The sequence below is a fragment of the Rhinatrema bivittatum genome, chromosome 2, assembly GCF_901001135.1.
Source record: "Rhinatrema bivittatum chromosome 2, aRhiBiv1.1, whole genome shotgun sequence".
In the NCBI taxonomy this organism is placed as follows: Eukaryota; Metazoa; Chordata; class Amphibia; order Gymnophiona; family Rhinatrematidae; genus Rhinatrema; species Rhinatrema bivittatum.
This window is the reverse complement of record NC_042616.1, coordinates 183347760-183364908: the sequence shown is the minus strand read 5'-3', so window position 1 is coordinate 183364908 and position 17149 is coordinate 183347760. Positions and strand designations below refer to the sequence as shown.

The following is a 17149-nucleotide window of genomic DNA, read 5'->3' as shown; positions in this document are numbered from 1 at the left end:
AGATCTCCTACTTCAAACAGGTTCTAGACAGTCCACTGATAGACCAGTATATGTGTTACCTTTCTCAGATAAATCTGGCACTATACAACAAATAATATTGAAATATTGGCACATATTAATGCTGTGCAATGTCTTTAAAAATAAACCATTATTTGTACAGACGTGGGGCCAAAATCTATGAGATATATTAGTGCACAAATCACCCCCACAAGCAGATGAGAGCTATTTCCAACAAATATGGTCAGTTTCCATCCATGCATTCTGTTTTATACCCCAATATGTTAGCGATTAAAGTATTTGAACTGCTTCCAATTTGACATCTGTACCAAGGACATTTTGATTGTGAAACATCACAAGTGGTGTATGCTATTTTATGCCCATGTGCGAAATTATATGTTGGACAGACAAAATTACCAGTTAAAACTCGAATCATCCAACACAAAAGTTGTTTTCATTAAAAAAATTGGAAACACCTCTAGTCAGCAACTGGCTGGAGTACAGACATACTATTGAAGATCTAAAATTTTTGTAATACAATCGGAACATCAGCAAAGTGGTGGCAATATCTCTCTGACATTTCAACGTCGATACCAGTTCTACATTTTATGTTGCAAGTGCGGAAGGGTGCACTCGAGAGAGTGAGCCCCTATGCTGCGTCCTGACCTGCACAATTGCAGGGCTGGCTGAAGCAGGAATACCCTTGACTTGGAAGGAAGAACACTCTTGGCTTAAAAACAGGAAGACTCTTGACTTGGAAATAGGAAAACATGCACATCCAGCCTCCTCCCAGGAACTGAGAACCAGCAACCATGCTGGTCTCTGGGGTAGCCCTCCAGCCACTCAAAAGCACTTTCAGACTTCTACTTGGAAGCAGTTTGAGCATGAAGACAGATGGAGACTAAGAACTGAAAAGAGGACTGGAGACGTGGATAAGATGCTGAAAACTTGGAGATGATGAAGGCTCAGGACAGAACAAGATGAAGGCTCTGAGAGAGTCTGGGACCATTGCGTGCCCTACACAGCCCCGGGGCTGGCCGTGGACCACACCAATAGTGGCACAGGCACTTGGAAGACTTGGAACAAGACAGAGGTTGGCACAAGAACTCTGAAGACCAGGATCAGGACTCAGGAACTCAGAACTCAGACTCAGGAACTCAGAACTCAGACTCAGACTTTACAACCAAGGAAGGGCTTCTGAGTACTTGAAACAGTAATGAAGACTCTGAAAACTCTAGACCAGACGAAGGCTTGAAACCAGAAACAAGGCAAGGACTTGGACTCAGGAAGAAGGCGAAGACATGGATTCAGGAACAAGACAATGAGACTACAGGAACCTGGAGACCAGGATCAGGAAACAGGAAACATGGAGGACCTTGAATGCATTAGAAGACTTTTTCAAAGTTAATGAAGAACTGACTGAAAAGCCCTTTTATAGGATTGCAGGAAGAACATCATCAGAAGGGGCTGTGGGGCTTTTTCTGCCATGGTCCCTTCAAATTCTAAGCAGAGGCATGTCCGCCTAGGGAGGTAGTGCACTGCGACAGAGAATGACGGCGGTGTTTCCGGCCACACCAGAAGCCAGAGCAGCATCAGGTGGATGAGAGGCCCACAGGAAGCAGGCAGTGATGGCGGCAAATGAGCACAGCAGCAAGGCTGAGAAGGAAGGTGAGTGAGGTCACTCGCAGGGCCCTCCTGTGAGTGGAATCACAACAGTAACCCCTTCTCAAAGCCCCTCCCTCCAGCCTCTTCTCCTCAGCTTCAGCAGGGACATAGGTAATCCCTTACCAACAGGGGCTCAAGGGGCAGACACAGATCCGAAGATACTTGGTTTCAGGAACTGAAGCGAGTAACCATACCAGACAAGCAGATCTAAGACAAGGCTGCAAGTTTAGATGAAGACATGGCTGCAGACTTAGTCGACGACATGGCAGCACTACTTGGACAAATACATGGCTGCAGGCTTGGATGAAGACATGGCTTGAACACACTGAAGGCTAGAACCAAGGCTGAAGAACTTGAAAAAAAAACCTGTGGGTCGGATGCAAAAATAAAACTCAGGAAGGAAATTCAAAGCATGGAAGGCCCATTATGGGACATGTTCAACGAGCTCATGGCCTTTGCAATCTGTTACAAGGGTGGAAAGGCACACTTGAAAGTGTAAGCCTTGTGCAGCGATGGAAACTGAACAACTCCAGGGCTGGTCGTGGCCCACGGCGCTGGCAGGTGAAGCAACTGGCATGGGCTGCCTGAAACAGGAGCACCCTTGACTTGGAAACAAGAACACTCTTGGGGGTAGATTTTTTTAAAAAGGGCGATCGCGTACTTTTGTTTGCGCAGCAGGCACAAACAAAAGTAGGCTGGATTTTATAAGATACGCGCATAGCCGCGCGTATCCTCCAAAATCCTGGATCGGCGTGCGCAAGGCTGCCGATTTTGGGCAGCCTGCGTGCGCCGAGCCACGCAGCCTGCCTCCATTCCCTCCGAGGCCGCTCCGAAATCGGAGCGGCCTCGGAGGGAACTTTCTTTCGCCCTCCCCTCACCTTCCCCTCCCTTCCCCTACCTAACTCACCCCCCCGGCCCTATCTAAACCCCCCCTTACCTTTGTCCCTAGATTTACGCCTGCGAGAAGCAGATGTAAATCTATGCGCGCCAGTGGACTGCTGGCGCGCCGTCTTCCGACCCGGGGGCTGGTCCGGAGGCCTGGACCATGCCCCCGGGCCGGCGCTACGCCCCCGGTCCCGCCCCCGAAACGCCACGTCATCCGGTCCCGCCCCCGACATGCCCCCTTCGAAAAACCCCGGGACCTACGCGCGTCCCGGGGCTCTGCGCGCGCCGGCAGCCTATGCAAAATAGGCGCGCTGGCGCGCAAGGCCCTGCTCACGTAAATCCGGGCGGATTTACGCGAGCAGGGCTTTTAAAATCCACCCGTTGGCTTGGAAACAGGAAGACTCTTGACTTGGAATCAGGAACAACTGGATGCCCAACACGATCCAGGAACTGAGAACTAGCAACCCATACTGGTCTCTGGGGTTGTCCTCTGGCTACTCGAAAGTCCTTTCAGACTGCCACTTGGAAGTGATTTGAGTGTGAGGACAGATAGAAGCTGAGGACGCAGAAGATGACTCTGGAGACATGGACAAGATGCTGAAAACTTGGACATGTGGAAGGCTCAGGATTTGGAATACGATAAAGGATCTGAGAGAGTCTGGTGCCACTGTGCACCCTACACAACCCTTGGGCTGGCTGCAGATCATGCCAATAGCGGTGCAGGCATTGGACTCAAAGACTTGGAACAAGACAGAAGCTTGAACGAAGACCAGGGACAGGACTCAGGAACTAGGAGCTCAGATTTAGGAACTTGGAACTCAGACTTTAAAACCAAGGAAGGACTTCCTAAGACTTGAACCAGTAATGAAGACTCTGAAGACTCTAGACAGGATGAAAGCTGGGAACCAGGAACAAAGCAAGGATTTGGATTCAGGAACAAGATGAAGACTTGGATTCAGGAATAAGGCAAAGGCTTGGATTCAGGAACAAGGTGAAGTCTTGGATTCAGGAACAAGACGAAGAAACCACAGAAACCAGGAGACCAGGAATATGAAACAGGAAACATGGAGGACCTTAAAAGCACTAGTAGGCATTTGCGAACACAATAAAGAACTGATTGAAGAGCTCTCTTAGAGGGCTGCAGGAAGAATGTCATCAGAAGGGGCAGTGGGGCTTTTCCCGCTGAGGTCCCTTTAGATTTTAAGCAGAGGCATGTGCGCGCCTAGAGAGGCAGCGTGTCATAACAGACAATGTCAGCGGCATTTCAGGCTGCGTCAGAAGCCGGAGTGGCATTGGGTGAGCGAGAGACTGCACAGGAAGCAGGCAGCATTGACGGCGACTCTCCCACTGCAAGGAGTGGCTCAAGGCTGAGACAGGTGAGTGAGGTCACTCGCAGGGCCCTCCTGCGAGCAGAATCACAATTTATTTTTGGCAAAGGAACCGGATGGTATCAATTTAAATATTGAATGGGAAGTATTTTTATAGTTGAGGCTGTCTTTACTGCTTTCAGAATGACACAACTGATATATTTTTATTCCCAGTAAAAATAGACGTCAAAGTCTATGCAATTTCATTTAAAAAAAAAAGCACTATTTATTTTTTCTTCAGCTGTCTACCTACATGTATTTAAATACCGCATGAGTCGTGTGATATCTAGCCTCGTTTCAGTTTCCCTGTAAGAAGCTGCTGTGGAAGGAAGGTTCAGGCAAACCTCTGTGCATGTGAGTTCATTTCTAAGAATATTAAGTTTATTATGTTTTAGGAGTATTTTTGTTAGGAAATTCTCACTAAAGAAAGTTTTTATTTAAGGAAGGAATTTATCTAAATTTGACACAAGAGCTATATTTTTGGTCTACTGCATATGTGGCGTATTGTTAAAGTTTTGTTCAATACTAGCATTCCAAGGTAAAAGAAAAGTTTTTCATGGAATTTGGTAGTTTTGTGTGATAGTTAATATTTTTCATATATATATTATTTATTTGCAATTCGAATGGTCTGTCATCGTTCATTTATCTCCTACCTCCTGAAGAAGCCTTAACAAGGCGAAACAAAGGTCCTTTGTTGAGGGGAGATTCATTTTATATAAAGTTCAGCTGCCATTGATGATATAAGCGTGCTCATAGCAGCGTGATACTAAAATACTATTTGGAAATTCTGTAAAACTATGATGGAGTAGACCATAAGGTTGAAGTTTTTAAGCTCCCATTCTCTCATGGATTGTTGCTATTGCGCCAGCTTACAAAGGATATTGTGTGGTAGTTGTACTACCTGTGGGATACATTCTCAAACTTCCTATAAGAAAGCCAGAACATTCTAGATATTTATCAGTGTTATGATTGTTTTTATGTTATGTCAAGTTATTTTTTAGTTATTTTTCATTTGTAATTTATGTAAAAAAATGTTTCAAATAAAGTATCTTTTTAGTATTTTTTGTTTTGTATAATTAAATCCTTGTCAACAGTATTCACTTGTGCTCGCTCTCTCTCTCTCTCTCTCTCTAATATATATATATATATATATAAATTACTTTTGAACAACTTTGTTATTAAGAAAGAGCACTTGGGATTTTATTTCATCTCCTAAAATTGATGCCTGTGTTTCTGACCTCTCAGATATACAATCTCTGGATTTTGCAAATATTGTAAAGTAATCAAAAAGCTGCTTCCAGCCTACCCAACAAATGAAGTCAAATCCCTGCTTCTGCCATGCCTCTGCTGATGCTAATAAAGCTCACTTTGATTTCTTTAGTTTTAAAATACTGCCACATAAAATGATAATGTCATGTGGAGATAGTAAGGAAGGCTGAGAATACTGTTATCTTAGTTACTGGAACAGTTCTTAGCATCAAATAAATAGTTGTGCTTATTTAAAATTTACTGAAAATGAAAGAAATATTACGATGAAAGCCTTATTTTCAGCTGGATCCCATAGGAAAATAGTGACTAGCAGGGTGCATGGGACATATTAAAAACGGAAGAACATGTACATCATATCAATTACATAAATTGCTAGTACAAGCATTATCAAATGTGCTTAGTTACTATATATTCATCCACAGCCAATCTGAAGCTATTAAGGATGGAACATTAGTTTAGTTTAGTTGTTTAATATAAAACAAATCAAAGCAGTGTACTTAAAAATTAGCATTCCTAATATAAGAACACATTAGAAACACACAGGTGTAGAAATAATTTCTTTCTTAGAAGCTGGACTTTTTTACCTACATTGCGTTCTCTCTGGAATAATTTAGTTTTCTTTCTTTCTTTAGCTGACGTCATAGAGTAAACACTTGGGGGAAAATGAGAAGGTTCTGAAGATGGGAGTACTGAGCTCAGAGTAACTTTTGTATTCCAACTTATGCCACTGTTTTTCCTCTCTTCCCTTAAAAGGAAGCAACCATTGAATTTATATAACAAAGACTGATACAAGGATTTTGGAGCAATAAGAACAAATCTGCAGATTCAATTGCAGAGCAACCAGGACTGCCTCAAGATTTAAAATAAGAGCCATGCAATTGTACACATTCACACCAACAGCAATTATTGGCAGGGATAGCTTCCTGGCTCTTATTTGCCTTGTGGCTATTTCTAAGCAGGCTCTTCATGTGCTTGGTGTTCAAGTTTAATGTTGGTGAAGGAGAATTACCAGTTTAAAGAAATGGTAATCAAGGTTCAAGGCCCTGTCAATCCAGGCACCAAGATATTCACAAGTTGTAATTGATTGAAGCTGGAATCCATGCTTAATTCTGATGCCAGCCTTTGAAAAATCATCCAGTGTTTATTACCAAAGAAAATTACTTTTGATTTCTTCATAGTAAAGTGCAATCTTTTGGCACTTAGCCAATTTTGTATTTTATTAAATTCAGACTGTAATTTAGTCAGTAAATCAGGGCAGATTATTATTAAGCAGTGCAGCACTACATCATCTACATGCAGAAGTGTACGTATTCCACATTCAGATGAGATGTTGCTTATAAAAAAAAAAAACACTAGACAAAATACAATAAATCCACCAGAAACTAATCAAAAAGCAGCACCGTGGATCAATCAAAATTACAATAATGGCAGTGCGGAGCGCCCGCAATAAGCAATATTCATACCGAAACCCAGCTGTGTTGGGCATCAATTATCCTTTGAAAGGGCAATGCAGCATCACTATATTAAGTGGCATATTTACATGTTTAGTCACATGAAGTGCTACACTGGGCACTATGGCACTTAAGTTCAAGACAAGGGAAATACTGGACACTTCCCATAATAAGGTAGAAGACATTTTTATGCGACACTGAGAAAACATTCTTGAAAAAAATTGATATAAATGCTGTTCTCCAGAGAGAAGTGAAGATAGTTGATTTGGGCTGATGATTTATCCTAAAAGATATAGATGCCCAACTGCTGAAAAGCAGAATATAAATAAATAAACAAACAAACAAATAAATACATAAATAAATACAATCTTCAATGAAAACAATTGTGCCACTATTGTAATTTTAATTGATCCACGGTGTTTGTTTGCATTTAAAAAAAAAAAAAAAAAAGCTACCAGCAGAGGGCCAGGAAATGAGTGCCACCATGCCAACGGCCCACATGCCTCAGGTGACCGGGGCATCCGTAAATTGGGCAGCCCGCGCTCAACCAGCAGGGCAAAGAAGCAGCATCAACATCAGGCCGCACAGCTGTTTCTAGCATGGTTAGCCGTGCTGTGCCGCCACGTGGCAGCCCGCGGTACTTTCTTCCAGTTTCAGTGACTCCATACCTGGCAGGCATGGTGGCACTCTTTCCCCCCTGTCCCCCAAGCAGCCCTCCCCCCAGGATTGAACCTGATTCACTGTGGGAGGTGGGGGGGTGGGAATAAAATAGGGGGGTACAAGCAGTGTTCCAGCTTCTTCTTCCAGTCTCCCACCCTGCCTCTGCTATAAGTGGCTGCCCTGGGCTTCCCCCCTGCCCTATTCCAATTACAACCAATAAACCTAAAAAAAAATAGATAACTATGCATGGACTTGACAGTGTGCCCATAAGAATAGGTTGGCTGCACCGAGACCCAGTTGGGGGATGGGATTTTGTGGGCAGACACCTCTGCTTTGCCCAGGGCAATGGGGCTAGAGGCAAGGGCAAGGGGTGGCAAGAGAGGCAGAAGTTCAGCAGCAGAGAGTAAGCTAGAGCTGATGCCTAGCACAGATAGAGACTGGAGCCCACAAATGTCATTCTGCAGCCTCCCAGAGGCGTTTTGGTTTTTCAGAAGATGGATTGGCAGGCTTAGCAATCCTTTTCTGGGATAGGTACCCCCCCTGCAGTCACACAGGCTCCTCGTTGTCTCTGGGGCACTGGGAAATAGGGGGGCTTGAGGGTGAACCCGCTGTCCATCACAGACCATGGGTGGTGACTATCGGAAGAAATAAACTGGCATTAGAGTCTTATACCTGGGCAGCAGGAGGCATGTCAGACCCCTGGAGAGGGAGGGGTTGGGGGGGAGGGTCATGCAATATAATCAAATCCTTTATTTTCTCAGTATTCCAGGTGGGAGGCATATTGATTTAGAATTGCCATTATGGCCTCTGGGTTTTCCAGCCGCTGGCTCCCATTACCCAGCAGCAGCACCCGTAGAAGGAGAAGGAGTAGCCTACTTATTATTAGTGCTATGGGCTGTGAACCTCAGAAACTAATATTCAAATTCCAGTTCCCCCACTGACACTCTCTTTGACCTTGATCAAGTCATACAGCTCACGTATTCCACCATAGTTTCAAGCTCTTCTTGTGAATCGTGCTTTTCCTTTTAATCACCTGACCTTCTCTGTTTACATCTGCTCACTGTGGCACATTTAAAACTGAATTTTTGTAATGACTTGAATGTGATTGCTCTCCTCCCTTTCCTTTATATTACAACAGATCCCCTCAGAAATATATTCTATTCAGTGTTTTAGCACCATGGCCCAGCACTATGATAGTGCTATTTAATGATTCTATCTATTAAATTGTGCCAAGGCTCATTTATTTTATTTTATATTTCCATTCCAGCTTTCATAGCTGGTCAGTCGCTCCAATGCAGATTAGGCCAGAAAGTTAGAGGGGTATTGTATTACAAGACCACTTCGGGGTGGATAACGATGTGGTATTAGGTCAAACATTAGGGGGTTACATTACAGTGAGGAAGTTTACAGTGAGGTATACAATTAGGTTGATTAGGCCATATATTTCAGTGAGGTACATAAAAACTTACAATATGCCTACTGGATCAGACCAAAGGTCCATCAAACCCAGTATCCTGTTTTCAAAAGTGGCCAATTCAGGTCACAAGTACCTGGCAGGATCCCAAAAGGTCTATAGATTCCATGCTGCTTATCCCAGGGATAAGCAGTGGATTTCCCCAAGTCCACTTTAATAATGGTTTATGGACTTTTCCTCCAGGAACTTGTCTAAACCTTTTTTAAATCCAGCTACACTAACAGCTTTCACCACATCCTCCAGCTACAAATTACAGAGCTTAATTATGTTTTGAGTAAAAAAAGTATATTCTCCTATTTGTTTTAAATGTATCACCTAGTAACTTCATTGCATGTCTCCTAGTCTTTGCACTTTTTCAAAGAGTAATCAATCAGTTCGTATTTACCCATTCCAATCCATTCATTATTTTATAGACCTCTATCATACATTACATCCCTCAACCGTCTCTTCTCCAAGCTGAACAGCCCTAACCTCTTTAGCCTTTCCTTATAGCGGAATCATTCCATCCTCTTTATCATTTTGGACACTCTTCTCTGTACCCTTTCTAATTCAGCTATATGTTTTTTGAGATGCAGTGACCAGAACTGCACACAATACCCAATGTGTGGTTGCACCAAAAGAGCAATACAGAGGTGATATGATATTCTCTATTTTATTCTGCATTCCTTTCCTAACAATTTCTAGCATTCTGTTTGCTCTCTTGACCACCACTGCCACCACACACTGAGCAGAGGATTTCAACATATTACCTACAATGATACCTAGATCCTTTTCCTGAGTGGTAACTCCCAATGTGGATTAGGTTAATAGGGGATATATTACATTCAAGGCATTACATTATAAGGTGAAAACAAAGGAATTACACTACTGGTAGAGGTGCATGCACTTTAGTGTATAGATACATCAAGTTCTTTACTTAGGTCAAATTCTCAAGCCTCTCTGCTTCTTGGTTTTTGTGTGTTGCAGGGTCTGTGTGATTAGCTATTGTCGTTCAGGAGATAAGTTACAAAAGGCTTCGGTAAATAACCATTTTTTTTAGTTGACACCAGAAGTCCAAGTAACCACTGCTTCCTTGAAAGTAAGAGGGGGAGTGCATTCCAGAGCTCTGGTGCTGCACTTCTGAAGGTATGGACCTAATACATTTTTTCCAGTTGGATTGTTTTAAAAAGTGGGCAATACCCTTTTATCCTTTTGGTCAGATATGTGGAGTCAACTTTTCTCAGTACCTTGAATGTGAGCGATAGGATCTTAAATTTGATACATAGCGAAATGGAAAGCCAGTGCAGGGCGACTATGAGGGGAGAGGCATGTTCCCATATTTTGCTACCCATGACTGTTCTGGCACAGCTTTTTGGAGTACCTGTAGGTTGTTCATTGCTTTGGAGGTTTTTCGAGGAGTCCTGTGTAGTCCTGTGTAGATGGTAGTGTGCAAGTACTATGGCTTGCATTACCATTTTGAGGTCTTCAGCAATATTACTTCCCTGTCCCGTATACTGTTTATATAACCTGGCCACTAAAATAGGCAGGGCAAAATGTAAATCTTTGTCACTACATCAAGTGGAAAACCTCAAAGGAGTACTTCTATCAAAATAGATCTACTAAATTCAAAACCTACCAAGGATCAAGACCATAAAACAGAAACTGCTTTACAATTTTTTAGAATGCAGGAGCTAGAGCACATTGCAATTCACCCTGTTGTTTTACATTTATATATTTTTCAAACCAAGTCCTAGAAGTACTGTATTCATCCTTACCCCTAACGTGCAATTGCTGTGCTAATGCCATTTAAAATTAGGCTGAGGCAAATTATTTTCTCCAAAGGAGCCTGGTCTGAGTCTACGAATTCTTTATTTCCGTGGAACAAAATGATTGTCATTTTTATTCAAGCAAAGTCACAAGGGCAGGTACATGTAAATCAACCTGGGTCCCTATAATTCATTGCTTGTTTGGTTATCGCTGGGATAAATGCACGGGAATGCTATTAATGTAATTGTAAGAAATGTCACATTTGGACTTAGGGCTCAGACTCCCTGCAGATTTCTATAATCATTATCCTTTTTAAAATTTGCTAGTTTCCTGCAAATCTCTGGGTTGGAGCCAAACGTTTCTAATGCTTAAGACACTGGCATATTCACATTCATTTCCAGAACAAAAACATCTCTCGCTGCCAAACAAAATTTGTGTTAATTTATTTATTTATTTTTTTAAAGTGTTGTGTTTTCATACAAAACAGACAGAAACCAATTGTACTATCAGAGTCAACACAGTGAGTCACATGATTTGGTTTCCAGTTTCAGTGGAAGCCTTCTAGATTGAATCTTTCCCGCTTTCTTAATTCCTTTTACAGGTGGCAATTTTTTTTTCTTTGGGGGCGTATTTTTTTAGTTTTCTTTTTTTGGAGCTAACTTAAACCTTTTTATTTTCAGACATCGTCACACAAAATTGCAGATATTCCCCATCAGCAGAGGTTTTCCAACCTGGGCAGTTTTGGAAGTCATTAGCTATGTTTTGGGTTATAATCTGGGATTTTCATTTTCATAAATTTGGATCAAAAATCTGAAGACATCATCCATAAGTAAATGTGGACATTTAGGTCAAATTTAAAACTTTATATATTTAATTTAATTATAGAATCATAGTAACATTAAAACTGACGAGATAAAAGCTGCCAAATCCATTTAAAATGTTCCATTTCTCTACCTTACACATACCTTTTGTGCATTATTTAAACCCTTGAGGTATTTCAATATTATTTAATATCTTTCATCTTCACTAGGGCATATATATTTAGGTTCTTGATTCTCACTCACCTAGAATACATAATACACCCACTTCACCATTTTAGAAACCCTCCTTTGAATTGCATTAACTCTGTCTATATCCCCTCAGAGATATATTCTTTACAGCTGACACAAACTCTAAATGAGGTCTCACCAATTATTTGTAAAGTGGTATGATTAACTTATATGGCTGTCAGCCTATCTCTATATGTTCTTGCCATTGGTTTTACCCCATTGCCTTGTCGTACTGGCCACCTAAGATCATCAGGATTAATCAATCCCTATTATCAGGTTTCATTGGTTATGACTAGAAAAGCATGTGGCCAATGTATGAACATGCAACATTCTGATGACCTTTACATTTTACTTACAAAATACAGCTGAGTGAGTAACAAACCTAACTTATGATTCCAAGAAAGTTCTGGATCTGAATCATATTGGGATCATCCTTCTGCTTTCTGTGCAAAATTCTGTGGGAGGCTGGTGTATCACTTCTATCTGGTAGATTCTTTGCAGACTGTGAGAATTTTTATCAGAACACTATAGCAATTATCCAAAGATGTTGTTGGATATAAGCTTCCATGATTGCATAGTTACTTTCTTCAGAAATTGATGGTGACATTCACTGAAGAAAGATAGCATTGGAAGTGCAAAGCAGTTGGAAGTGCAAAGCAAAACTGAAATAGTTAGCAGCCTTATGTATTGGAGTTCATAGCAAAACCTTCTCCCTGTGATGTTTTGCTGTTCCTGTACAACAAAAGTGCATTTCAATATATTTTAGATTATTTCCAGCATTTTTCTATAGTAGATATGTTTCTTGCTCAACCATTTTTTGATTTATTGAATTCAATTTTATCTTACTGATATCGTGGACTTCTTTCTGACTTTGGTGCTGTTGCGATAGCAGTTTTAAAAACATCAGAATTAATTTTCTTAATAATGCAGTCAGCAATTGCAATAAAGCAAACAAAAGCATCGATATTCACCTCTGTCAGGTGACTCTTCCGTAAAATAAAATACTTGTTTAAAGTGTTTGAAAGTGCTCTTATTTAAACATGCGCCTAACAGCCTAAGTTCAACAAATATTGCTGTGATATTCATAGTTAGAAATCTATGCTGGAAGTACCAATCTATCAGGGTTATTTTCTAAAGGTTTATCGCATGCGATAAGCCTCTATTGCATGCGATAAGGCCCTTCTCGCGTGCAACAGCATGCAAATTCAAGTTGGGGCGGAGTCAGAGCGGAATTGGGGCGGAGTCGGGGTGGCGCGGTGCGGACTCGGCGGTGTCTTCGCTGGCGGCGATAAAGTTAGTAACATTATCGTCGTCAGTAGCACGCCCAATAGCACCAGCTTTCACGGTGGCGCTATTCAGTGCAAAAACCGGCAGCGAAGACACCGCGGTGGTGCAAAGGCTGCGGGCTTTCGCAGGCCCACCCCACCCTTCGCCCCTCCCACCCCCCCCATTTTCACTGGATTCATCATTCAGCGATGATTCATGAATCCAGGCCTATGACACTTATTTACTTAGCTATATTTAAATGGTAGCCATCATGCCTTTTCATGCAAGTAATTCCATGCTGGATTTACAAAATTGCAGCAAATTATTGCCACAGTTTAATTAATCAATCCCACATTCCTGTGGCCAGAAACGGGCAGATGCTATTAGCCACAGTAAAATCCATGCATTCCTGGCCAAAGGAAAGCATGTTCCCAGCCACCTTGGGCCAGGATCCTTAGAGAGGCAACTAGCCTTCAGTTATGCCCATTCCATCCCCCATTATAAATTGAACAAATGGCCCCCAAAAGCAAATTCTTTTTCCCACTCCTCGCCCTAGCACATCCAGGTAGCAGTGAACTCTAGCACCAAAGCCCGCCTCAACTTAAAATGCAACCCAATATACCAAAAATCCCCCACTTCCTTACTGCCCCCTCCAGACTCCTATACATCCATTGAAGCCACCAAGTCCTCAGTCAGGCAGGAGCAATCCCCAGTCATTCCTGCATGCTGGTGCCATAGTCCAAAATGGTGGAGCTGACCCAAAGTTCCCCTTTATCCTTTATGACCTTCGATCATCTGGTGCCCTTTTCAATTACAGCGCCAATAAGGCAGTTGCAAATGAAGACCTGGGACTCCAGCAGGTAAGGAGGGAGCCATGGGAAGCTCAGTTGGGGAGAATCTTTTGACTATTTAGATTGGGGGGGGGGGGGGGTTAAAATAGCCAGAAGCGGGGTTACTGGGTGGAGGTTGTGCCAAGGAGTCAGAGGAGGGAACTAGTGTTAGATGGGTTATATCAGGGAGAGGGGTCATAAATTGGGACCAGCTGCCTCTAAACATCCCATGCTGGGGCGAAGAACATTGGCAGGCACATAGCTACCATCAATACTCTCAGGAAACGTTTACATATCTTCAGATGTAGGTCACATTCTCCAGTTAATGTGAATTGTGATGTGTATCCATGTTTAGCAATTTTAATATTATGCCATTTCCATGTGATATAGCTTATTAATATTTTCCTCACATTGTGTCTGGTTATTTTATGATAGCGGTATTCGGTAACGCTTGCCTAAGCATTACTGATATTGCATGTAAATGTGCCAAATTAAGCATGCAATATGAGTTAACACATTAACACTGCATATTAAATAGACCCCTACAGTCACAGTAGGAAAATACTGAAAACTGTTGGAGTGTGCCTCAGAGAAAGAAGATGTGTAGTAGAGGAGTAGCCTTATAGCTAGAACAATGGCTAAAGACCAGGGAGATCAGGGTTCAAATCACACTTTTTCTACAGATACTCCTTATGACCATGGGCAACTCACTTAACTCTTCATTGTCTCAGGTTTGGGCTTAGGTTATAAGTGCTTTGGGGCAGAGACCTAATTACTAGGAGGTTGATTTTAAAAGCATTGCATGTGCAAAAATGCCCACAAACGCATGTATCTGAGCCACGCATGAGCAACGTGAATTTTAAAATGCTGTGAAGTGTGCATGTATATACCAGTGTGTTGGGGAGCACTAGGAGAGCAGTCCGCTTACCAGGAGAGGTGTTCTTGGGCCACGGCTTGACCCCAGAGGAACTCTGAAGAGGTGCTGTGGTAGGCGAGGAGGGAGGCTGGACTGAAGATACTGGAGATACTGACCTTCCTCCGGACCTGCACGCTTCGAAAGACCAACAACGCAATGGTGGTCTTATGAACAGTCCTCCAACCATTCCAAGCCCTTTCGGACCTGCCGCAGGGTACGGCAAGAAGCGGCAAGCTGGATGGAGGCCAGGGCAGCGAAGACCGGAACATGGAGATATAGACGAGACTCAGGAATGAGGTACTTGGATGCACAGACGAGACTCAGGAACGACGTAGACTCAGGAACGAGGTACTTGGATGCACAGACGAGACTCAGGAACGACATAGACTCAGGAATGAGGTACTTGGATGCACAGACAAGACTCAGATATATGGACAATGGCGCAATCCCTCAGGGCGCCCTACTCAGCCAGTACTACTGGTCTGGTCACGGACTACCCTGTCCTACATCCGCGGGAGCGGGACCAGTGCAGGAAGGAACGAGGTACTTGGCTTTCAGAAGACTCAGGAACAAGGTACTTGGCTTTCAGAAGACTCAGGAACAAGGTACAAGGCTTGCATCATGAAGCGCCCTACTCAGCCTGCCCGTGGGGCTGGTCGCGGACCACAACATGGCTTGCCGCAGGGTACCAAGCTTACAGAAGACTCAGGAACGAGGAACCAGGGGTTCAGGAGAGCAAGACAGAATCACGGACTAAGGATCAGGAGAAGCAACATCAGGGCTGGGCCATGGACATCAGGAACAAACATCTGGACTGGAACATGGCTACTGGATCAGGAGACAGACCTTAGGGCTGGAACACGGACATCTGGAACAGCAGGTGAACATCAGGACTGTAACGTAGACAATAGGACAAGACAAGGAGCTCCAATGAAGAACAGGAAACACAGGACCTTCTAGAAGTGCTGGAACAAGGACGACTCCTGGAGCGAAGGACAGCAGGATCCCAGGAGTGACCAACTCCTTGCGAAGGCCAAGCTGGAATGGACGCTGAGCCCTTTTGTAGGGCTGAAGAGGACAATGCCCAGGGAGGGGTCAGCAGAGGGCCACACCTGGCTGGCCCTTGAAGACGAGAGGCGCGCGCCCGCGCCTAAGGAAGCTGGAGAGAAGAGAAGCAGGATCCGCTGGTGGTGTTCCCAGCCACATGGAAGGGCCAAAGAGAAGCAGGCAGGCAGCGGAGCAGCCCTGCCATGGAGCTGAAGGTAGGCAGGCTGCAGGAGCGGCTCCATGCCGCGAAGACTGAAGCTGGAAGGGCTGCAGGAAGCAGAGGGTGGCTGCAGGCACCGGCAGGGAGGGCCTCCCTACCGGCCAAGGACCTGGGCTGAAGCAGGCACCAGCAGGGATGGCCTCTTGCTGGTTGAAGACCCCGGGAGAGCCACAGCACGTCGGGGGAGAGCCGGAGCGGCAGCGGAGGTTCCAGCCACACTGGAGGGTTCCCGGCGGCCCGACCCTGCCGCGCAGGGCTGGAGGCAGCCGGGGAGGAGCCCGGCGACGGAGGCAGGCCCACCGTGAAGAAGAAGGCGTCAGCGGCCCGACTGTGTTGTGGGCAGGACCGCAACACAGTGTGCACATCAAAAATAAGAGGGTGGGAAAGGGGTGGGGAATCGGCGGAGCACAGGCGTTCCAGGGCAGGGCCAACATTTAACTCCGTATTTTAAAACCGGAGACTGCGGTGCACATCGGCTTGTTATCCGCGTAGCTTTACTGCTGCTCCAAATGAAAAGCGGGTCTGTAGAACTCGAATTTTAGGGCTCATAGGACAGGGAAAGTGGTCCTGTCTCAAGTGGGAGATGTGCAGGATGAAGAAGAACCAGAGGGGTCTGGAAGACCTCGATATTAACTAGGCAAACTGGTGGACTAATTGTGAAAACCCGGTTGTCCCTCACACAAGCATGTTTTAAAATACGCCTACATACGTGCATAAGAACTGACAAAGTCCTGTGGAAGACACGCGCAACTAGCTGTGCTCAAGTAACCTGTTAAAACTGGAAGCATACTTACGCCAGGTTGGAACATTTTAAAACATACACATGCAAGCGCATGCACAATTTAAAATTCCAGCATATCTTTGCTTGTGCGCCGATACGCACGTATATGGGCGCACGCTCGTTCATTTTAAAATTAGCGTGTATGTCACAGCTTTGGAGTGCAGCTTTGGAAAAGTAAGTAATTAAGTCCAGAAGACTTTTTCAATTATAAAATGCTTTGTTTGGCAATTTTTGCATAGCTTTACACAAAATGGGCCTAAAAATATGTACAATTGTACCTTGGTTTTCATTTATTTACAATTTCACAGGTATCCACTATCCATCCTTTTCTTAACTAATATAATTTACTATTATTTGTTTTCCCTTACAAAATAAACTACAGGATATTCTCGACTTAAGGTGTTTTGAGTTACAGCAAATGAGAGGTACGTTTCTAAATTGGTATCCATTATCTCATTTGCAACAGTTGTTTCGAGCATCTCCCAAAAGGCACCCAATGATGTGCTGATGACCCTGAGGCCTGGCA

The 17149-nt window shown here is 43.7% G+C and overlaps 1 protein-coding gene across 3 annotated transcripts in view; it reads right to left on the bottom strand.

Annotated features, from left to right (window-relative positions):
• The window catches only part of NXPH1 (neurexophilin 1), a 610521-nt gene that overhangs the window by 408216 nt on the left and 185156 nt on the right, over nt 1-17149 (bottom strand). The gene's annotated exons all lie outside the window — the stretch shown is intronic.